The sequence below is a fragment of the Eretmochelys imbricata genome, chromosome 14 (genome assembly GCF_965152235.1).
Source record: "Eretmochelys imbricata isolate rEreImb1 chromosome 14, rEreImb1.hap1, whole genome shotgun sequence".
NCBI lineage: Eukaryota > Metazoa > Chordata > Testudines > Cheloniidae > Eretmochelys > Eretmochelys imbricata.
The window spans coordinates 33,622,043-33,640,888 of NC_135585.1; positions in this window are offsets into that span (position 1 = coordinate 33,622,043).

An 18,846-nucleotide genomic window follows, 5' to 3' on the forward strand; every position below is an offset into this window, starting at 1 on the left:
CGTCTCCCCCGACAGGCACTGTCCCAGTTCCTGATCCTGCTTGTGTAGGAGTGGTGGGGCATTTGGAGAATAGGTGGGTCCCCACAATCTCCCATTGAGGCCTGAGCCCTGGAGCTGGTGTGGGTGGGGCAGGAAGGTCCCTCGCTAACAAGTTCTCTCTCGCTATACCCCACTCCTGGTGGGTCCAGGATGAGGGGCAGCAGCTCCTGTTCCTTCAGGCCATCTACCCCGCATGTCTGGCTGCACGGGAGAGAGGGGAGGACATGCTGGAGCCGCGCTGCTGCAAGGCGGCTGTGGTGAAGAGGATCGTGGTGAGTGAGACATGCCATACGGCAACTGGAGGGAGGGGGGGAATTGTGGGGCTGCGGGGCAGCTGAGAGTGGGGGACAAGGAATCACATGGTCCCAGCTCGGTCGTCGGGATGGGGCTGAATGGGGGCAGTTTTGACAGGGAGGAGGAGAGAAGGGGATTGGGAGTGAGCTGGGCAGGAATCCGGGAAGGGGGTAGTCAGATGGGCAGGAAGGAATCGGAGGAGCGGGAGGTGGTGGGGGATCCTGCTGGCCATGTGGGGCACTGGCTGTGTCATCTCCTCCCTGGGAGGTGTCAGTCGGGCCTGAATCTCACATGCTCCATTGTGTCCTTCTCGTCTCACAGGAGCTCATCGAGGAGCTACCCGATGACTCGTCACCCAGCGCCGTCTTCGCCCACTCCCTGGCTGCAGTGGGCAACCTCTGGTACCGAGACAGCCCCACCCCCCCACCCCCCTGGCTCCCCTCACCCCAGTGCTGCTCAGGCCCAAGGCTGGGAGTCACCGTCACTGTCCCGCCCAGGTCACCTCCCAAAAGTGGTGCCTATGGCAGAGATGGTGGGGTGGGAAGGGTCACTCTCTCCTGGCAGGGCTCTTCTTTTCACTTCCATAACATGACAGGGGCCTTGGGGAGGGGCTCACTCCCGGGCTCAGATACAGGAGGGGCAGCAGGCTCCAGGGAACAGGAGCTATTCCTGTCCTGCCACAGTTTGTCTGGGACGCCTTGGCCTTGTCATTCCCAAGCTCAGTGCCTCAGTTTCCATTGTTGCCAGCCTATGCCTCTATCCCTGTGGGTTGCTGTCCGTGTTGGTGACAGTCCCACCCCGGTACTGCACAGTCTAATACCAGCTCCTCTCTCTTGCCAGCACCATGAAACCTGCCCTGGAGCCAGCCCTAGAGACCCACCTCTTGTGAGCTGCCCTTCACTCCGTCTTCACCCTGGGCACGGAGAAGGACACCACCGACATCCAGGTACCTCCTCCTCCTCCATCCTCTTACTTTTCCAGAGTGGTCCTTGGTCCCTGCTCCCTTGATTCGCTGGAGCTCCAGATTTAGGGGTGGGGTAGCGAAGATGGAACAAGCTGCAGGGTTGGATCCTTGCCTCCAGCAGGGAAGAGATTGCCCCTCCCTGGGGGATTTCTTTCTTTCTTTCTTTCTTTCTTTCTTTCTTTCTTTCTTTCTTTCTTTCTTTCTTTCTTTCTTTCTTTCTTTCATAAGCCCTGTTTTGCCCAGAAGCCCAGCTTCCATCCACAGCAACTTGGCTGTTTCATACTCTTCTGCCTACAAGGCCCTCTGCAGAGACCTGCTAAGCTCATGGATCAAAGGTCCAGGGGTCATCAATTCTTGTGAATTGCCTGCAGTGGGATGTGAAGGGGAGAGGCCAGGAGTTGCGTTTGGGAGTCTTCCCAGTGCTTCCCAGAGACCCCTCTTCCCATCCTGTGGCACGTGTAGGCCCAGGTTCCCTAACTCTGACCCATGCTTTGCAGGCTCTGCACAAAGTCATCCCAGAGGTCCTGGATGCCATGCTGGGGAACCTGCTGGCAGAGTCCCCAGACACAGACAGGCTCCATTTCATCTTGGAGGTGAGTCCCATTTCACCTGAACTCTTTGGAGGACTGGAAAGGAGAGACTGGAAGATCCATTTTCTACTGTGTCCTCCTAGCTGGGTCCCCAGTGGGCCGTCCTTGGTTGGGGAGGTCAGTGCAATGCAGGATCAGGTCCTTCCTTCTTGAGGGACAGAGGAAGGAACTGGGACTTCAAGCCAGAGCTCTGCCTGGTTCTGCTGAGCACTAACCACACGGCTCCTGGCTGTCTTGGGGAGTGAGAGTCTGAAAACCCACCTTTCCCCCACCCCTCCAACACACACACCCCATGAGATTTGGGAGATGGTTCTCAGAGAAGAGGCACAAGCTCCTTCCTAGAGAAAGAGGAGGAGCCCAGGGAATCAGCCCTTCCCTCTGATCTGCTCTGAAATTCCTGGGGGGATTGTGTTCTCAGTCACTCCCTACATCCCCCCAAGGATTTTCGTAGCAGGGAAGGGCCGAGGGTTCAGTCTCCTTTCTGGTGAACTCTTCAGGAATCAGGAGTTCTGGGAGGAGGGGACCAGCCCCGACCCCGAACATTGTCCCAATCTAGAGAGAAGCTGACAAGTTGTGACCTGCAGGGTACAAGCTGCGTCCTGGGGGAAAGAATCCCCTTCTAAAGCTCTGCCATCAAGGCCTCAGATATTCCCCCTGCGCAGAATGTGTCAGGCCCCTGGGGCTAGGGGCGTGGGGGGCTCATTTGCAAAGCAGGTACACCTGGCCACTGAGTCTGACCTGCCTCCTTTCCCCACAGAATATCAACTAGTGGGTCGTGTCCAGGGTGTCGCAGGAGCGAGCCAGGGCCATCAGGAGCAGCACAGCCCTGCTGAGATACGCAGTCACCCTCTCTGAGTTTGACGTAAGTGACCTCCAACCCCAGCTTGCTGGCTCCAGGCGGAGGCGGGCTGGCTCCAGCAGGCTGCAGGATCTGCTGCTGCCGGGGCTGTGGCTTAGGAGGGTTCTTCATAGGGAGGCAGAGTCAGAGCAGGGACTGAGCTAGGCTTGAGTCAAGTTCTTCTTGTTCTGGTTCAGTGTTGCCCCTGGGCCTTTAAGGGGCCCATGCTCCAGCCCCTGCTTGGCATCCCAAAGCAGCTCTGTGCTCCCTTGGCAGCAGAGCAAATGAAGGGTCGATCTCAAGTTCCTCTCCCCCAGCATCTCCTGCAGAGGAGCTAAGGGGAAGGAGCCCTCTGGCCCAGGGGAGCTGACAGGAAAATGCTGATGGAGTCCCCTCTCCTCTCCCTTCCATTAGATCTCTGCCGAGTTCCCCAGGATGGGTCACCATGTGGCCCAGCTGGTTCTGTTTGTCAGCGATCCAGACAAGGTCATCAGCCGGCAGGCCAGGGAGGGGACTTACCGGCTCTACCAGCTGCTGCTCCAACAGAGGGGTAAGGAACCCAACTGGGACACCGAACCCAATAGGGGACTGAGAGTGACCACAGGTGGATAATGGGACCCCAGACCATTTCTCTGAGACTGACTCCAGCTGGAGGACAAGTCTCTCTCTGCCTCTGTTCTTCTCCACTCCACTGTGGAGCCACCAATGGGATTGGAAGGACACAGAAACTGCAACCAGAATGAGGAGAAAAGTCTCTCTCTCTCTCTCTCTCTTCCATGGCTGACCATACATGACGCGGAAGATCTCTGGTGCTATGACTGGCACCAGGACAGAAGGCTCTTAGGCTACAAGAATACAGCCAGAGTGGGGGAGGTAAGGGCACTGTGCCAGGGTCTGACACAGCTCAGGGGGTGTGGCTGGCTGGGTTCCCTGCAGTGGATGCCTTCTGGAGACAGGAAAAGAGCCCACTCCTTATTTCCAGCTCAGAGTTCCTCATCCAGCAACCAGTGGGACAGGCTGGTGCTAAAGGTCCCACATTGGAACCTCGCTAGTTGCCGTGATTTGAGTGTCTTACATGGCTGCATTGCTCCGTGGCATAAGGAGGATCCCCGGGTGGGTGAGTTAATATAGGATTATGGCTCTGGGTGTCTCTCTGCTCCTTGTCCCCCTGGCTGATCCCCAAGTGTCTGAGAGGAGAGCCCTGAGTCAGTCAGTCACGATTGCTTGATCAGACCCTTGTTTAATTCCCTGCACCCTGTACAAGCAGAGAAAGGAGGTGGGCTTTGCCCAATTCCATTGCTGGTTAGGAAGCAGAATGCCCCAACCTGGGAACTGGGTAGGGGACATAGTGAGCTCCAGAGCCAATATGGACCACATGCGCCCCCCTCATGTCTCCAGACCCGGCCAGGGAATGGCAGAGTATCTGGACCTCAGCCACTGTTCCAAAGAAGCACATTGTCACTGACCCAAGTTGCGGCTACTTGCTGCACAAGTAGAAAATCAAAGACACGCCCCCTCCGCCCCGCCCCCGTCTCACAACTGTGGTGAGAATATCCAATCCTTCAAACACACCATAACACAGTGCCCCCAGACTGGAGTCAAAGGTGAAATGGGTGATTGCCACAACATCACAGAGGAGGCCCTGGAGCGGCTCCTGGATCGACAAGGGCATCGACAGAACGCTGCTCCACAGACACCCTGTGAGAGAGACTGTGTGAGCTTGTCCCGCCTCCCACAAGCTGAATTGCTGCAGCGGAAGAAAAGTCTCCGAGGAGTGTCTGGGATGGGGACTGGGCCATGAGTCTCCTTGTCCTTGTCAGGCTGCAGGTTGGATTCCCTGTGAAGAAACCAAGGAGATGCAGAGGCCATTCCCAGCAACGAGACAAATCACTTAGCTGCGGGGAAGAGACCTTTGGTCTGTCAGCTACAACCCGCTCCCTACCTCCCCCCACATACACTCCTCTAGCCGCTGAGATGCAGGAGATCTCTCTGCTGGAAGCAACACAGGGTCCCCTGTCATCTCTGTGCGCTGCACAGCAGAGTGGGCCTGCTCACACACATTAGAGATTCATTTCCAGCCCATCCTGGCCCCTGCCAGAAATTGAGCCTTCCGAAAGAGCCACTGGAGGCTTTGGTCCCTAAGCATCTGCGACCTTTTAATAAAGGGGCTTCCCTGAGCTTTGGGACCCTGAAAGCCTCCTGGGGAATGAACTGCCTTGGCCACAGCAGCTCTCTTCCCCGCCCTTTGGGGCACTAGACGCCATTGTACCGCCAGGACTTGGAGGCTGGCTCTGGCCAATCTGCTCGAGCCTCGTGTCCTCTTGGTTTTAGGTCTTTGGAAAATTCTTCTCCATTGGTCAGAAGAGATCCTTCCTGCAGACAGCAGTGCTGGCCATCCACGACCCCCTGTTGCGTGTCAGCCAGGCTGGGCTGGTGCTCGTCTACTCCCTCCTGGGGGAAGCCCAGCAACTGATGGGGGTCACGGTAAGCAACTGCAATCGACTCAGGAGCTTGGGGTGGGGGCCAGGGCCTCATTCCCATCCTATCGCCATTCGCTGGCCCGTTCAGCAGGGCTGCCATCCTGTGGCTTTAGCTTTTGTCACTGGGGTGACTTGGGGAAAGGTCTCAACCTCTCCCCATCCCACTTCACTGCTGCCAGAATCCCTTCTGCCCCCCGCCACCCTGACAGAGCCCCCTCCCTGCCCTACCTGGGTGGGGATGGAGGTAGGGGTGGAGGAGAGGGTTCTAGGAACTTGAGCGGTCTCCCCAGGTGGGTTGGAGGTGGAACAGCTGTCAGGGGCACGGATGGGGAGGTGGCAGGAGCCCACCCGACAAGGAGCGGGGTTGGTACTGGAGGTCACTGGAGAGGACAGCAAGCCTCCATCCTGGGCGTCAGGAGGGTGAATCCACCACTCAGACATGAGCAGTTGCTGGGTGGAAATGATGGTGCTGGTTCCAGGTGCCCCTATTTCTCCCTGATTCCTGGGCAGTGTCTCCGTCTCTGACATGTTCTCGTTCCCCTGCAGCACGAGGATGTCACAGCCAAGGTCATGTGCCAGCTTCACATCATCAGGCACTTGCACCAGATGCCCGAGGCGTTGCAAGGGCTGTGGCTCGTCTGATGCTCTTAAAGGTTCCCCTCCCTGTTCAGCAAGTCCCGCTCCCTGCTGCAGGTACTGCTCTGTATCACTGTAAATGCGGGGCTAGTGGAAGCGGAAAGGGAGGCCCCTGGCACTCACAGAAATTCTCTGCCCTCTCTGTGGAGCTGGTCCTTCCCTCGGCCCCCCAAATTCCTTCATCTGGGGCAGGAGCTCTTTCCCTCCCACCCATACCCCTCCCCTCTTTCCTTGATCTCACCCCCATCCCATTCCCCGTGCTCCCAGGCAGAGATCTTCCTGCCCCATATGGCGCAGAAGGACCTTTGTGTCAGGGCGACAGACTGTCTGCCCAACTGAAGCTCAGGAAGCTCCACATTTGAGGAGGTGAGGATGGGACAGAGGCTCAGGGCTAGCTTCATCTCCTGCCCTTTATTCTTCCTTTGGCCCCTCTATGGGCTCTCAGAGTCTGACATGAAGAGGAGCCTCCTCCCCCCGTGTCTTCTAGGCCCTGGGGTGTGTGACAGCCTCCCAGATGGGTGCAGTCAGAAGCTGAACCACCTCAGGGAGCAGTAGGGGCAGGTCCCTTGTCCGAGGAAACCAAGCAGTGGTAGTTCTCAAAGAGGCTGAGAGGGAAGACCCCGTTCCCTCATGGAGGTAAGAGCCATTGACTTCTTTGGGCATCTGGGTTTCTCGGGGGAGAAATGGGATCCCTGCTGCATAGCCTGGCTGGGAGTTTCCCCCATCCCTGGGACAGAGACATCTCCATCAATGTGTCACCCTTGTTTTTCTCCTAGCAGGAGGCTCCCCAGAGAACTCCTCAAACCTGTTGTCTGGGAGCGTTTCTGGGAGGAGGCTCCCATCCCTCAGTCTCCAACTCAATCATGCATTCTCTTTCGCCTAACATCTCCGCTCTTCAGCTCCACTTCCCGCAGCAGGACAAAGGGACCTTCAGCTCCTAGAGAACAGACTCTGACCTCCTTCTGATCAGCAATGGGGTTTCACCATCCCCTCAGCAAACCTGTCAGCCGGGCTGGACCGGATTTGGAGTCCAGGGTAGGACTGGGTTCTCTCACCGTCCCTAAGGAAGGGGACACAGAAGACCATGGAAACACAAGAAGGGCAGGCCGATTCGAAATCAGGCTGAGGCAGAACTCCCCACGAGGGTGGAAGGCCTTGTTTGTGTTCAAGACATTTTTGGACTTTGTTTGGAAGGAGCACGACCCAGGAAGGAGTGGAGTAAAGGCCAGTCACCTAGTTGGAGGGCTGAGTTCCCAGCCAACAAACTGCAAGAGTGAGTATCAGCGGGGTTGCTAGCCCAGCTAGAAAGCCGTGACACGAGGCCTGGCCAGCATCTAGCGGTGAGTGAACTCTGGTACGCACCTGCTTCCATTCTGGAAACAGCCTGGTATTGGAGAATGGGTGGGGAGAGCAGGGAGGTGGGAGGGGTTCCTGAGGCTGGGGTGGGGAGGAAGCTGTGGGGCTGGCAGGGGAAGGACATGGCCCAGCTTATGGGAGGAATCCTGCTGGCTGTGTCTGGAGCCCTGTGTAGCCTCTTCTGTGGGAAGTTCCCATGGATCAGTGGGGCCTGAATCTCTCCTGCTCCTTTGGTCTCTTTGGGCTTCACAGGAGATGTCTGGTGAACTGCCCTTGGACTCTGGGACCAGCACCGCTCAGAAATTTTTCGCTACCTTCAGAGAGACAGGGCACAGCTCAGCCTGTTGGGTAGGCTGGAGACTCACACTTCACTCGAACACCCAACGCTGAGGTGCTTTGGGAAGCACAGTTACAAAGAAGAGATTTAAGTGAAACTAAGCAGGAGAAAGAGACAAATTTCAAACGGACAAAGAAAACAAAACAGACTTTGTAGTGACTTAAACTGAACCTTAACAAGTCACAATCTTTGCCTTAGCTGTTTCCAGACTAACATCTCAGCTTTCCTAACAGACCGTCTTTGATGTCCCTGTAGGGTACAAAACCACTCTCTCGAATCCGCTGTTTTGATTGCTTCGTCTTCTGGTTTCAGACCCTCTGTTCTCCTCCTGGCTGCCTGGACCCTGACTGTAACATCTCTCTGGCCCAGCCTCTTACACAGATGTGTGCTGCAGCCAGCCCAGCGCAGGGAGCAGTGGGGACAGATGATCTCATCCTGTCAGACCAAGAAACAGGGGTCCCAGTGAGGCTTAGATGGAAGATCCCAGGCATGTCCTGGAGGTAAGAACTGTCCACTCTTCTGGGCACTTGGGGTTGTTGCAACAAAGAGGGGGCTCCTGTTCCATAGCCTATTTGTCCTCATGACTGTGTTTTTTTATTCTCAGAGGATGCGTCCGGGACCCTGGAGACTGTTTCGTGCAGGAGGTTTGAGCGGGGAGAGATCACTCACTGTCATGACCCATGGGTCATTAACCCGGGTGTGCAGGGTTCCTGGGAGCAGCCACCCTCCAGCACGCCACCTGGAAGCCTACGAAAAACTGCTTACCTAGGACTGATGAAGTCCAGACCCAGTTTGAGGCTCCTATTGGCAGAGTCCCAGAGCAGCTAATCGGCCCCCAGGACCTCCTTAAACCAGCAGCAGGAACAAGAAGCTGTCTGAACACCCAAGCTCCTCCCCGCCCCCTCTGGACCGTGTGTTGGCTGTTCCTCCTCCCACTCCCCAGGCTTGATTTCCTGGCATCCGGACTCGGGGTGACTCATCTGACTTGAGGTGCTGAACACAATTTGGTCTTTTGCTTCTGCTCTTCCAGTGTCCTGACCCAGCTGACTCTCGACTCCTGTCTCGTGAGTGTGGACTCTTCCTCTGACCACTAGATCTGGCTGCCCATGACTCGGCCATGACACTGACTTTTCTACAATTCCTCCAGTGCCCTTTTCTGCTCTCCAGCTCTGCTCTCCCAGCAAGACACACTGATCCCTGGCTCCCAGAGTCCTGCTTGCCTGCTAGTCAAGGCTCAGGGGTAGAGCTTGTCTTGCCCCCTCCTCCACCACAGCTGCTTTTCCTCTGGGACTCTCTCTAGCGCAGAGGAGAATCAGTCCTGGCAGCAATTCAGGAAGTCACAGAAGGGACGGTCTGCTCAGCTCCCTCTGCAATGCCACAGCCCGAGACCATCACGAGTGGGTGCCCAGTGACTGCGCCGGCAGCTCCTTGAGAGACTCCTGGGGCAGGGCAGTCGTGTTTCCCGGTGACCACGGGAAGCCATGGAAAGAGTGCGGCATTGAGGAGACTCTCCTGCTGTCCCAAAGGGTTTCTGTTCTCCTGCACGGTTAGACCGTGGGGCCGGCTGGCAGAATGGGGAAGAGCTGGTTGGTGATGAGTTGGAGGATTCACCATAGACGTGGCAGGAGCTGCAAATCCTGGAGTCCCTGTGGTCGGGTTACCATGCGTCCGGATTTTCCCGGACATGTCCTGCTTTTGGGGTTTTAAATCGCCCTCCGGGAGGAATTTGTAAAACTCTCCAAAAGGCCGGGATTTCCCTCCCAATGCAGCACTCTGGGGGTGGGGGTGGGGAGCTGCGCGCTCTGCGGGGGAGCGCGGCACTGTGTCTGGCTCTGCACCCCAGACACACTGCTCTGAGCAGCAGGGTAAGGGGGCCGGGGGGCTGGAGAAGGGCATGGGGTCCCAAGGGGCAGTCAGGGGACAGGGAGCAGGAGGGGTTGGATGGGTCAGGGGTTCTGGGGGGAGCCTGTCAGGGGGTGGGCATGTGGAGAGGGGTCAGGGGAGACAAGGGACAGGGACCAGGGGGGTTAGACGGGTCGGGGGTTCTGCGGGGGCAGTCAGGGGACAGGTAGTGGTTGGATAGGTGTGGGAGACCCAGGGGTCTGTCAGGGGGCGGGGGGCCGGATAGGGGGCAGGGCAGTCAGGGGACAGGTGGGGGGGAAGTTCTAGGGAGACAGTTAGCGTGGGGGGGTCTAAGGAGGGGGCAGTTGGAGACAGGGAGAAGGAAGGCTTAGATAGAGGGCGGGGTCCTGGGGGGGGCAATCAGGGGACAAGGAGCTGCGGGGGTTGGATGGGTTGGCAGTTCTGTGTGGGGCAGTCAGGGGGCAGGAAGTGGAGGGAGTAGATAGGGGGCAGGGCTACAACACCCGCCCGCCCGCCCCCAGAGTGTCCTCTTTTTTGAAAGTTCAAATATGGTAACCCTACCCTATGGGCCAAGCCTCCACTCCTGAGAGTTCAGGCGAACCTCCCCCTGTTCTCAGGGAGTCTTTGGACAGAGGACTCAGTGTTTCCATCAGGCTGCTCAGTTGCAAATGCAGCCACCCAAAGGCGTGAAGAATGGAAGCGAAAGAGCAAAGCTGGACCCTCCGCTGAGCTCCTACAATCAAGTGAGCCCAGCCTGGGAGAGATGAGGTGTCTGCAGGAATCCAGGGGAGGAGAAATAAATAGTTCATGATGAATCCTACGGGCTTTGTCTTGTGTGGTGAAGGGTTTAAAATGGGTCTAGTTACTATCACATTAAACTTGACAATGGCTGTGTCTGATTGAAGGGCAGGTCTGGAAAGGTCAGAGGTCACTCGAGGAGCTTCACGTCTCCGATTCTGTCCCTATTGCCTGCTTTGACCAGCTGAGCTCACCCCAACACATCCCTCAGGTGGTTGCAGTGATGAGCTCTTTCCCCCTTTTTCTGGATTAGCCGGCAACATGGGGACAGGATACATGTGGCCAAGGAAATGGAGAGGCATGGGGGTCTCTTGCAAAGGCATGCAGAGAACTTGCAGAGTTGCCTGTTTATGCAGCTCCTCTTGGGGGTAGGGTACCGTGCACTCAGGGGCACCATTTAAAATTTTGGTGGTGATGGGGAGAATAATTTCACCATGATTCAAAGGGCTACTTCGGCACCTGAAAACTCTAGTGTTTTGGCAGATAACTTAGCAAAGAGCTGACAGGAACACTTGCCAGACTGCTTTCTGGGGAAGACAGCTGTAAGAATGGATCCAGGGAATGGTTCTGCATCTCTGAGCTGTTTGGACACTTTCAGGGAACATTCCAGATGCAAGAGAGAGATTCCCCAAAGTTATCCTGGGTAACCCTGAGAGAAAACTATGGAAAACTAGCAGATACCTCATCTCTGCTGTCACTTTGCACTGATAAACTTGGACTGTCCGAACCTGTTCATGTATTTTACCTGCTTTCACCTCTCAATAACTTGCACAAATAAAAGAAAGAAAATTAAATAAATGACGTAGTTACACCGATATAGGGCCGTAGCGTAAACCCGACCTCAGAGTTGTCTCATTGAAATGGAATTATTCACAGCAGTAATTAAAGTTAAACATGCACGTTAAAGTGTTTCCAGGGCCAAGATTAAGGCCACAGTTTAAGGCCACAGATTAAGGCCACAGAGGGGCAGACGCAAGAAGAGAAGAGCGGTGCAAAAACTGAAATACCACTTGGAACGTGGCCCAAACAATACATCATGAAAAATAAACTCATCTTGTTATACAGTAATAGAGCTGGTTTTACACTGACAATGCAACCTTGGAACTAAAAATGCCACGTTGGATTACATTGATCATTTGAAAAGAGTTCGCTTTTTAAAAAAAACATTTTGGATTTCCCTGCCCACTTGAGAGAGAACGTGGAGGTTTTCCCACCAAAACTAAACAAAAATGTGATCATTAAAAACATTTGCAAATAAGTTTGAAGAATATGGGGCAGGGGGGAATTGGTTTCTTCTTCAATTTTCATGACCCTCCCCACCCCTGCTATTTTTGACCAGTTCTAATTATGAATAAATGTCTGTCTGTCCATGAATGATAAATATGTCTGCTACTGAAACATTTACAAACAATGGCTCTCATGAGGAGCACTGAGGTCACATTACGCAGAAAAACACCCAGGCCTGCAGGGTTCACATTCTCAAAGACATAAACCGCCCCAGGACGGGAACGTAACACACAACACAGCGTCACTGGCCCGTTTTGTTGTTGCTGGCAAATTGTGCTTTTTTGAGATGGGGGGGAGTTATACTTGAAATGAGTTCTTCATCCTCTCCCACTCTCATCCAGGGGTGCTGGAACAGGGGAGACCAGGGCCCACCAGTTTTTACTGGCCATAAGTGTGAGCGGGTGGATGAGGGGGGAGAGAAGGGAGCGGGAGGGGGGCGGTGTTTTGGGGGCAAGGGGCAGTGTGAAGTGGGAGCTCAGGGAGAAAGGCGGCATGAGGGGGGGCCTCGGAAAGGGACGTTTTGAGGGGGCCCAACTTCGAGGAGAAGGGGTGGCACAGGGGCTGGGCCACAGTTTGGGTGCCAGCAGCCCTCCCACACTTTTAGGAAGCTTTTGCCCATCTTGCCCTCATCTCAAATAAATTTGTTACAGTAAGAAAACTTTGAGCAACAAGGAGACTCAGAGACCCACAATATGACCACTAAAATCCTCACCCGCCCCAAGAGCTGGGCAAACAGAATTTTTTGGTCGCTGACAATTCCAAAAAAAGAGATGGAAAAAAACTGGTTTCAGGTTGAACAAAACTAATTTTTTTCCAAATTTTTGATGAACCAAAAAGCTTTAAAAAAAAAACAAAAAAAACACAGGAACATTTCAAGGGTTGTAACTTTTTGAATTTTTAAAATAAAACTGAAGGACATTTTTAAACAAAAAATTGTTTCAAACTGAAAAATAAAAATGGATTGTTTGGAAAGTGTCTAAACTAAATGCTTCGACTTTTTAAGAACTCGGGGGAGGGTCTGGACGTGAACAATTCAGCAGACCGGATATGAATTCGCAAACTGCTGAATCTAAAATAGTTTTAGATGAAAAGTTTCGCCTAGTCTAGTCCCCACCGTTGAGGGGCATCGTAAGAGGGATAAGCTCTTCTAGCTGGTTCCCCAGCCCAAGTCTGTCTCCATTTAATGGGTCCCTCCCCCACTCCGGTTTAGGGTTGCCAATTTTAATTGGACATATTCCTGAAGATTTTATCACATGACAATTAATCTTTAATTACTGCAGACTCCCGGTCATCCAGGAGGATTGGCAATGCTACTCCAGTTTCCTGGGCCACACCCGTGTCCCCACCTAATGGATCCCTTCCTCTGGGTTCCTGGGTCAAGCGTCTGTTCCTCCATTAGCAGGTCTCCTTCCCCATTCTCCAGGGCTGGGTCTCGATTCCTGTTTCTGGTTCCCTGGGCCTGGTCTCCGTCCCTGTCACACACTGCGGGGAGCTCAGATTCCTGTGAATCCTGCGGACTTCCAGGCTGCTGGGAGGGATGAGTCAGCAGCTTCCTGAAGACGAGTCGCGAGTAGGCAAACGCTTTCCCGCTACCTTTCCACAACCCACATTCGTATAGTGAAACTAGCACCCCCACCACTGCCACCACTCCACGCACCAGGAGATGATTCCAGGACACTGGCTCTGAAACAAAAGAGAGAGAGAAAGGCCCCATGACTAAGGGAGTCCGTTAAATCATCCCACTGCTGCCATGAGGCTCCCAGAAGATGAAGACGTTCCTGGGATACAGTAAGAGCTGAGTTGGGTCGTGTGCACATGGTCACCACTCAGAGCAGCGGGAATGAGATCTCCAGGCTCATTATCCTCAACGGCCAACGTGACGGAGGGAGAAAGGTGAGCCCGGCAAAGCAGCCCCTGTTCCAGAGTCTGGGAACTGGGATTTTTAAGATGCTCCAGGATGGAGTCCCTCAGGTCTTAAGGTTAGAGGGGCCGGTTAGGATCATCTACTCCAGCGTCTCCTGAAGCGTGGGGAAGTGCTAGCCATGGTGGGAAGGGTGGGGTTTGAAGATGTATACAAGAAAATGGGGGGTGGGGTCGCTAACACATTGCTGACAGGTGAGGGGCACGATTGGTTTCTTTGCCTTGAGGAGGGGGTTCAGCTTTTAAAAGTTTTGGGAAGAATAATTTAGTCTGAGCCCTGACATAACTCAGGCCAGAGAACGTCGCCTACTGATTCCTGCACCCAGTCCAGTGATTTATGGCACTGACTTGGCATTGAGAGGGATTTTATCATACGCTGAAATCCAGCTGCAGAAGGGAAAGGGCATTAGAAGCTGAAAGACCCCAGAAGTGGCTCTGGTTTTCTACTCGAAATAACCACCCAGGGCTGATTTTCTCCGGCCCAGCGCCTTGCAGTCATGCACCCAGCGCCTAGTGAGTTCGGTGTGCAGGCAGGCTCCCAAATCCAGACAGCGGCACTTCACATCCACATTGCCCTGGCGTCAGGGTCTGCCCTGAGTGACCATCCTGCAAACACATACACACCTGAGCCCTCCCACTGCGATCCAAGGCTACTCCTACAGATGGAATTAAACACGTGGCTAAAGCGTTTGCAGAGGTTCCAAAGAGCTGAGGCTCTGTGCAAAAGGAACATTACTTCAGTTATTCCAATCTTGGGTTGAGGAGATGCTCCTGCCCGCCCCCTCCCTTCACAGCTGAGTCTCCCACCCAGTGGAATTCTCCAAGGAACTTCGCACTCCAAGAGACAGAGGTGCCTGAAGTGGCCATTAGCCTCTTAAGTCCCTTTGGGAATCCAGCCCTAATCAGGACAAGTCCTCAGTTCCCTGCAGCTCTTCCGTTACCCAGGTCGCACGGTGCAGGTTTCCTCTCACCCATCAGACTTCGTTTTTAAAGGAAAGCTGAGATGTAGGAGATCAAGGTGGCGCTTCCAATGAGAAAGTACCAGGTCACCCACCCCATGGGATTCAGCCTCGTATGGTCCTTGCTCCAGACCCCCAACTCTGTGGTTCTCAAGCAGGGGTACATGTATGCCTGGGGCACACAGAGCTCTTCCGAGGAGTAGGTCAACTCATCTAGATATTGGCCTAGTTTTACAACGGGCTACATAAAAAGCACTAGCGAAATCAGTGCAAACTAAAATTTCAGACAGACACTGACTTGTTCATACTGTTCTGTACGCCACACATGGACATGTAAGTACAATACTTATTTCCAATGGGTTTATTTTATAATTATTTGGTACAAATGAGTCAGCAATTTTTCAGCAATAGTGGCTGTGGCAACATTTGTATTTTCATGTCGGATTTTCTAAGCAAGTCCTTTTTAAGTCAGGAGAAACTTGGGGTACGCAAGACAAATCAGACTCCTGAAAGGGGTGCAGTGGTCTGGAAAGGTTGAGAGCCACTGCCCTAACTCACCTCACAGCCTGGGACGTCTTCTCGACTGACGCTCCGCAGGGAAGTTAGAGATGAAGGACAACACCAGAGCCCAGCTTCCCATTACGGGGAGGGGGAGGAAAGACTCACCCCTGGGCCTTTCCTTGTTACATGGACCCACAGTGACACGGACTCTCTCTCACTCTGCAGCTTCTTAGGCTCTGCTGATGGGAACAACTGCGGGTGGATAAAAGGCAGCCAGGTTCTGTCTGAGACGTGTGCCGCGGATCTCAAATGGATCTGCCAGAAAGAAGCGGCCGTGATAGAAACAGTGCAACTGAGGATCCACATTCGTGTAGCTGTAATGTGAAATACCCCCTGTTTAGTCTCCTGGGTAGGGCCCTACCAAATTCACCCATCCAGTTTGGTAAATTTCATGGTCATGAGATTTTTAAAAGTCCTTTAAATTTCACAGTTTTAGCTATTTCAATCTGAAATGTCACCCTGTTGTAACTGTGTGGATCCCATTACCAGAAGAGGGTCAAGGGCGGGGGTCTCAAGGCTATTGGGGGAGGGGTGTCACGGTATTGCGATCCTGACTTCGGCACTGCTCCTGGCAGTGGTGCGACCTTCAGAGCTGGGTTCCCGGCCGGCGGCCACGGAGCTTTCTGCTGCTGGGGGAGGTTCCTGGCGGTGGCTCTGATCTGGCCCTGGGAGCAGCCCATGCAGGGGACGAGGTCCTGTTCCTTCCCAGCCCAGCCCGAACTTGCAGCTAGAGCCTGGCACACGGTAGGAGCCCCTGCCCGGGACGCTCCCAGCCCTGCCCTTCCCCCGTTCCAGGGTCCAGCACTCAGAGGTTAAAAGGGCCTAGAGCTGGCGGGTGGCGGGGTTCCCTCCTGACCACCGCGCTCGGGGCAGTTGCCCACATCACCCACCCATAAGGTTGGCCCCTCCCCCCCCAACCTCCCACCCTCACGTCTGCACTGTTGCTGCTGCTCTCTGGCCGCCCAGCTCTGAGGGCAGCGTAGACGTAAGGGGGGCAGTACTGGGACATATTCCCCCCCTCCCCCGCCGAGCCAGATTTCACAGTCTGTGATGCATTTTTCATGGTCATGAATTTGGTAAAGCCCTACTCACGGGGCGGGACTGGGGCTTTAGGCAGAGCAGAACTCTGGGCGGTGCTGGGACTCAGGTGCCCCGCGCAGTCACAGTTCCTCTCCTCGGTCCTCCTCACTGGGCTGGGGCCTTGGGGTGTCATTTTTAACTGCCCCAAACCTGCAGTAAGTTAATACCCTGCAATGCTTCCCAGGGTACCCAGGGCTGGGAGGCACCTCGCCACCACCTGCCCTTTGCCTGAGGGAGCCTTGTCTGTGCCTGCCAGGGGTCAGCTCCAACTCCACTGGCCACACGCACTCACTGCTGGGCCTGCCGTCACTGCAGGGTAGCAATAGGCCCACTCTGCCCTCAAGCCCTCTGAGCATCTGTCTGGAGTGTCCAGTCCCTGGTCCCCTGGGCACTGGCAGGATTCACAGATTCACGGTTTCCAAAGGAACAGTAACATCCTCGGCCCCAGCTTATCAGATCCAGCTCAGATCACTGCTCCACTTAACACACAGTGCTGCCACAGGCTTACAGCGAAATCACGCCTCAGTTCAACAAAGCCAAGCGTCAAGTAGAAGTGTTGGAAACAAATGGTTACATATAACAAAGTCATAACATGTGTTCTAGAGCCTAGACCGAACTAACAAGGTATTCTCCTGTCTAACCAAGTACAGCTCACCCGAAATCCTTGCAGCACTTCACAGCCAGGCAGCCTCGGACCCTTCTTTCATGAGACATGCGTACTGTCAGTTTGTCTCCGAGGGGACAGATCCAGTAGGTCTCTGCACACCGAGAGAGATCAGGCCGATCCTTTGTCTTTATGCTTAAACACCACAGATGGACACACACACAGCCCCCTGCTGTAAGTTTCTTCCTGTAGATTTCCCTTTTTTGTGGATTTTGCAATCTAATTTTACACCTGGCTCAGTGCGCAAAGAGACATCCAACATCAGGCACACAATACACAGAGGGCCAGACAGGGAGGTAACTTCAGTTGCCTCCTGTCTGAAAGGAGCATCTGGGGTACATCACCTCCCATGACCTGCCTTGACTCCAAGACCGTAAGGGCATCATTGTCCGTCTAGAGACACAGCTCCTTACATAGTATCGGGACAGAGGTCTTGCTCCGATTATGGTGACCATTGGGCGACTGGCTCTTGACACAGAGCTGGCATACCCGCTTTTGTGAACTATTCTGTAGACCACTGTGACGATCAGGCATCTCAATCAGGGGTACATGTACTCCTGGCGATACGCAGAGACCTTCCAGGGGATACATCAACTCATCCAGATATTTACCTAGTTTTAAAACAGGCTACATAAAAAGCACTAGCGAAGTCAGTACAAACTAAAATTTCAGATCGTGACTTGTTTACACAGCTCCTGCAAGAGGTACAGTCATCTGGAAAGGTTTAAAACTACTCAGGTAAAGATCAGACCCAGGGGATTCCTGGAAAACCTTCTGTGCTGCCTGCCACTTGGCACCAAGTGGTCCCTGGGTCACATGCATCTTTCCCCCAAACTCCATCTCTGGGCAGGCTCAGCTCCTCTCTCCTGCAAGGAGGGAACTGAAGCCAAGGCCGTGCAATAGCGCTGTCTGCAGTGTCTTGAGAGAGTGCGCGCCAACCTCAGGGCAGACTGCTGGGAACCAGGGCACAAATCCAAACTGGCTGAGAATTCTAGATCTAGATTTCACCAACCAAACATGCAGGGTAACCTCCTCCGGCATCCTTACAGCCTAGCCATGCAGTCCCCTTGGGTACTCCGATCTGTCTCGCAACCCAGGTGAGCCTGCCTTTGAGAGACAGATGGTCTCTCACACTCAGAATCACAACAGTATTCAGGTTACTCCCAGTCCCACAGGTCCAGGCACCCCAGGTGAACTGCACCTTAGACGTCACACCAAAGACTGCGCACGTAGCCAGTCTTATTATATGACAATTTATTAAAAAGGAAATAAGATTTATTTACAAGGCAAAAGCAGGTGAACATACATACCTTTTGAAACTTTGTAGCTTAGTTGTGTAACAGAAGCATCTATAGCAGACATGGGGACTTTGGCATGACCTGCCACCTGGTCTGTCTGTGTCACACCTACCCCCTCCCTGCCCTTTTCAAACCCACTGGGCTCCAGGAAGGGAGAGAACAGACATTTCTCCTCTTACTCCTATGTTCCAGGCCCTAGGTGTCCCACGAGGAGTGTAACAGGGGTCCTACTCCCTTGGCAGGTGCAGCGCTCTTAAAACTAAAAATGGAAAATTAAAACTAGTTTAAAACGTTCATTCTTTCATCCAAAGCAATATCTGGCAACAAAAACCAGGAACTGGTGGTGTAAACCTGCAAACTTCAAAATCAATTGGGTTTTCAAAACACCCCAAAAACTGACCCATAAAAAAATCTTGTTAAAAAGTTGCTGCGCGGGGGGGTGGCGGGGGGCGGGAATGGAGAACATCCCCCCTCAGCTCTATTCCAGACCATAAAATGGGAATGAGGAATATTTTTAAAAGATTCCATAGATAATTTTCTGTTGTAAAAAGCTTCTGTGGGGGAATGTCAGGGCAGTGAAAGCTGAGGCTGGTGCCTTGGCTCGGTTAGGCAGAGTTCCTGGTGCAGCTGAGGAGGGGTAGGAAAGGCTGGATTTGAGCAGTTCCACTGGCAGAAAAAGAGACGGCACGGGTGGGGGGACAAGATGTGCAAATAGCATCTCTGGTTCTCACCTGAGTCCACAGTGCTCTGCCCAGTGATGCGCAGAGCATTCCCCGATATTCCGGAATTGCTCAGATGTGATGGTCACAAGAAATCACAGTCCGGCTTTTCCAGGGCTAGATTCTAGAATACTCTTGATACCAGCCCCCGTCCACGGCAGCC